We start from the raw sequence: 5,665 nt of genomic DNA on the forward strand, positions 1-5,665 counted from the left end.
CCCCCCCCCCCCCCCCCCCCCCCCCCCCCCCCCCCCCCCCCCCCCGCTCCCATTCCAGCACTGACCCTACCTTCCGCCAAAGCTACATTTGTTTCTGAGTGCACAAGGGAAGGCCTTCTGGGAGCTTGCGCTTCCAGGGTTGGTCTGATCCGAATGTAGACAAAGAGGAAGTTATCTCAATTCCAAGATCATGGCTTGTGGGGATGGTAAGGCAGACGTTTAGTAGATTTAGTATGATCCCATCATGTTTAGGATGGCTGCCAGCTTGTCCTTTTCTCTGACATCGCAGCAAATGTCTTATCTTAGAGAGGGAAGCACTTGTATAAACTGCACATAGCCCAGTGGTTGCCACTTACTAGGCCCCTTTCTTCCCATGAGATAGAAAAAAACAACAACAAGACGATGCGCTGACAGTTTTCATGTCAGCCTGGCACAGGCTATAGTGATCTGGGAAAAGAGAATTTTCTCAACTGAGAAAATTCCTTTAGCAGATTGCCCTGTGGATCATTTTCTTGGTTAATGATTGAAGTGGGTGGGCCCGTCGCACAGATGACAGTGCAGATCCTAGATGCATGGTCCAAAATGGTCTAAGAAAGCAAGTTGAGCAAGCAAGCCATGAAGAACAAGCCAGTAAACAGTGCTCCTCCATGATCCACGGCCTCTGCATCAGTTCCTGCCTTGAGATCCTGCCCTGACTTCCGTGGAAATGGACCACAAACTAAAATAAAATATCCCACCCCAAAGTTACTTTTGGTCAGGGTATTTATCACAGCGATAGAAAGCTAACTAAGGCAGCTGATACAAGAGCCTTAGTGGTGACTCCTTTGACAAACAGGGCCATTAATTCACTCAAATGTGGTTTCTTGAGCATGTCTTAGGTGCTAGGATCCGGGACTGTAACCTCAAACCTCTCAGAGGGTAGCAGGTAGATCTCCAGCAGTGGAACACTGGAACACCAAGTTAGGAATGGATGCTGCAGATACACGACATACAATCAATATGATAAAGGTGAAAATGGGGGCGGGACACTCAGTGAGTGAAAGTGTTTGCCTTGTGAGTGTGAGGACCTGAATTCAGTCCCCAGATCCGTGTTAAAAAATATTCTTTAAACACATAATTATAAAATGCTTAGGGGCCTACAAAGATGGCTCGGCAGTTAAGAGCACTTCCCTTTCTTCCACAGGACCTGAGCTCAGGTCTCAGCATTCGTACCAGACAGCTGAAAACCACCTGGGACTCCAGGTCCAGCAGATCCAACTCCATTTCTGGCATCTGTGAGGATCCACACACGAATAGCGCACACACACACACACATACACACACACACACACACACACAAAATGTTTTTTAAAAGTCTGTATGAAGGTGCATGTATGTATTTCAGTTCTGGGGATGCGATCCGGGGGGGCTTACCTAGCCAGCCTAATCTACTTGGCAATCACCAGATCCATGAGAGACCCGGTCTTAGAAAACTAAAGTGGACGACTCCTGAGGAACAACAGTTGAGATCATCCTCTGGCCTCCACGTGTGTGGACACACACCTGCATTTGCACACACACAAACACTCATGCACACATTTCTAAAGGGGTAAATGTTATATGCTGGTTGTATGTCTATGTTTTTAGACTCTGGAGAGAACAATGTTTCAAAGCAGAAAACCAGGTCCATTGAAAGATGAAGGGGAAGGGAAGACGGACAACTGTAGAGACACAGCAGGCGTGAGACGGGAAAATCTATTCACCAACCCCTGGAATGTTTGCCAAGGAGTGAGCAATGACCTCTAGGTAAGATGTGACGTAGTAGCCAGACAAAATATAAAACAAACTAACACAAGTGGGCTGGACAGTGAGAGAAGGAGCCTGGACAGCTTAGCCTCTGTGTTTAGCCTCCTTGTTTCTACAGTGGGTAGATTGAACCAAATGATTCAAGAAATCCTAAGGCTCGCTGAGATAAGTTTACACTTGTGTGGGATTCTATATAAAGCCCATTGAAAGGGCTGTCGCTGCTCTCCACAGACAGATTCTAGAACCTCCACAGTCTTATTTTTCTGTTGCTGTGATAAGAAGCCATGGTCAATGTGTCTTGGTTATTGTTATATTGCTGTGAAGAGACACCATGACCATGGCAACTCTTAGAAAGAAAAGCATTTAATTGGGGACTTAATATGGTTTTAGAGAGTTAATCTATTATCGTCATTGTGGGAAGCAGACAGACACGTTGCTGGAGCAGTAGCTGAGAGCTTTACAACCTGACCCACAGGCAGAGAAAAAAGAGTGATATTTAGACTGGTGTGGGCTTTTGAAACCTCAAAACCCCAATGCCATACCTCCTCCAACAAGGTCACACCTTTTAATCTTTCCCAAACAGTCCCACCAACTGGGGACTAAGCATTCAAAGATGTGAACCTATGGAGAGAAGTGGCATTCCCCTTCAGACTACCCCCAGCAACTCATAGAAGAAAGAATTTATTTGGGCTTTTGGTTCCAGAAAAGTAAGAGCCCATCGCCTCTTGGAGGGGAAGTGTAGAAGCCAGCAGGCATGGTCGATGGAGAAGCAACTGAGAGCTCACATCTTAAACCACAAACCGGAAGCTGAGAGACTGAACTGGGGCGGTACTTGGCCTTGAAACCTCAAAGCCTGCCTGAGTTTTTACAAGCACTTGGCAGGTGTCACCTCGTTGAACCTTCATAAAACTATGTCATTATAGATAATTATCCCAGGCCTCATATTCAGCAAAGCAACATCCTAGTTGCTATGATCAGATATCTGAAACAATGTATAGGAGTAAAGACCTGTGTTGGCTCAGAGTTTGAGAGGTTTTGGTCCATGGTCAGATGGCTCTCCTCTTTCTAGACTGTGGTGAGACAGGGCATCCTGTCAGGATGAGACTCTCTATTCCAATGCTGCTCAACCATTTGTGGCAGGAAGCAAAGAGTTAGAGGGAGGGAACCAGAATGAGATATAACTCAGAAGAAGCACCCTCCCCTAAAACCTACTACCCCCAACTAGACCCCACCTCTAGACATTTCCATCCCTTCCAGATAATATCATCAAGCTATAAATCAACCCATGGATAAAACCATGATGAGAGAGACCTTGTGATCCAGTTACTTGTTCAAGATTGGAACCACCCGCTGGGACCCAAGCTTTCAGGATGTGAACCTGTGAGTGATACTTCCTATCCAAACTACAAAGGTAGGTATCCTGGCTAGTTTTACAGAAACTTGACACTAGCTAGAATCATCAGAAAGGAGGGAGGGAACCTCTATCAGAAAAATGTTTCCAGACTGGCAGTGGTGGCGCATGCCTTAAATCCTAGCACTTTGGAGGCAGAGGCAGGCAGATCTCAGTGAGTTTGAGGCTAGCCTGGTCTACAAAGTGAGTTCCAGGGTATTCAGGACTGTTATAAGAGAAACCCTATCTCAAAAAAAAAAAAGAAAGAAAGAAAGAAAGAAAGAAAGAAAGAAAGAAAGAAAGAAAGAAAGAAAGAAAGACTTCTCCCTGCTCCAGTCAAGCCCATGGGGCATTTTCTTAATTAGTGATTAATGTGGGTGGGCTCAGCTCATTGTTGGGGGTAGTTCTGGGTTCTGTAAGGAAGTAGGCTGAGGCCAGGCGGTGGTGGCGCACGCCTTTAATCCCAGCACTCGGGAGGCAGAGGCAGGCGGATCTCTGTGAGTTAGAGGCCAGCCTGGTCTACAAGAGCTAGTTCCAGGACAGGAACCAAAAGCTAAGGAGAAACCCTGTCTCGAAAATCAAAAAGAAAGAAAGAAAGAAAGAAAGAAAGAAGGAAGGAAGGAAGGAAGGAAGGAAGGAAGGAAGGAAGGAAGGAAGGAAGGAAGGCTGAGGAAGCCGTGGGGAGCAAGCCAGAGGTTCCTACCCATTTGAGTCCCTGCCCTAACTTCCTTCAGTGATGAGTAGTGATGTGGAAGTGTAAGTCAAATAAACCCTCTCCTCCCCAAGCTGTTTCGCGGTGTTTCTTCACAGCAATAGTAACCCTAACTGAGACAGTAGGTTAAAGCCTGGAAGGCTATGTTGGCTGGAGAAATATCAAAAGCGCTTCCATAGATGTTAGAAAATAACAGTTGCTCCACTACCCTTCAAGAAGCCCCTCCCCTCATTCCTGTCTCTGGTGAGCACCTCGGCCCAGGGGACACCCAAGTGGGCACTCCCCAGGGCCTCCGTTCCTAAGAACTCTCTATAGTTCCCCATAAGTCCCTCCCTCACCATGTGTCTCCATGTCCTGAGTCACCAGAGCCCTGAAGAGGGAGAAAGGGCCATGGTGCAGGTGGTGTTTGGACCTCAGGGAGTCAATGCTTGGTAAGAGTCTTACTACCCAGCACCCGTGCTGGTCCTCAGGAACTATTGCAATAAATGTGGCCCTGTGGGGATAGAGGTTTCTGCCAGTCACCCATGGATTGCTGAAGATTTGGTGTCCTATCCGCATTCAGAAGAGGTGAGCCAGGATTTTAAAGAGCCTTAGGCGACTCCACCAGCCACACATAGCTGGTGAGAAGTGCGTCTATGCGTCTCATCATTGTACTAAACCAGAATGTTAATTCCTTGGGGATGGGAATTTTTTTGTTTTTTGTTTGTTTGTTTTGTTTTTGATTTTTTCAGACAGGGTTTCTCTGTAGCTTTAGAGCCTATCCTGGAACTAGCTCCTGTAAATCAGGCTGGCCTCGAACTCATAGAGATCCGCCTGCCTCTGCCTCCCAAGTGCTGGGATTAAAGGTGTGCACCACCACCGCCCGGCTAGCTGGGTGGCTTTAACAGACAGTTTGGTTGTCCTTCAGTTCTAGATGCATGATGTTCAAAGCGTTGACTAGGTCAGTTCAGAGGCCTCTTTCATGACTTGTTATCTTTCTCTACACTGTCTTTCCGCATCATCCTGTGTCTAAATTTCCCTCTTTTCTAGGGATGCTGGTCATATTATACTGGTGCCCACCTGTTCTAGAATGACCTCATTTAAACTAGTTACATCAACATGACCTGATTGCTGAAGAAGGTCACTTTGGAGTACTAAGTGTCAAGATGATTCAGCGCATGAATTGAGAAGGGTGTCACAACCCAACCCATAATGCCTGCTGCATTTTCAGTGTGATGTCTTCTTGTCTCTCAACGGCTGTTGCATCCTGTTGAATACTTAGTCATCCCCAGGGCTTCCCCTTGACCTCAGCCAGAAGTCGCCCTAGTGGGAACCTGCACAGTATTTATTTGCCCTCACCCCATGCAACGCACTTACATTTGTCCTACCAACCCATTCTGACACCTGATTGGAGGCTGTGAAATGGGCATTTTTGGATTAATTTGCTGTTTTGTTTGTTTTTCATGCCTCTCTGATGTCTTCAAGCTCACTGCTGGTCCTACAATCAGTAGCTGGCCCATGGCTCGGCCTTCCTCCCTGTACTCATTCATTGGACTGTGGCTTGCGAGACCCTGGGTTGCCACACACATCTGAAGAGTCCCTTCCTAGCTCCAAGGAGCCACCTTAAAGGTTTTCTCTGCCAAGCACTGTGGAGGACTCTACCTCCAGAACTTGTCCCTCCCCAGGTCTCAGGCTCCATTCTGTGTCTGTGACGTAACCGTCTGCTTTCCCGCACACCTTCGAAATGCAGTCACCTTGGTCTTAGATGCAGCATCCTCAGACTTGAAAACTCATTGGAC

The sequence above is a fragment of the Alexandromys fortis genome, unplaced genomic scaffold (genome assembly GCF_014885135.2).
Source record: "Alexandromys fortis isolate MF-2015 unplaced genomic scaffold, M_Fortis_MF-2015_v1.1 scaffold_0, whole genome shotgun sequence".
In the NCBI taxonomy this organism is placed as follows: domain Eukaryota; kingdom Metazoa; phylum Chordata; class Mammalia; order Rodentia; family Cricetidae; genus Alexandromys; species Alexandromys fortis.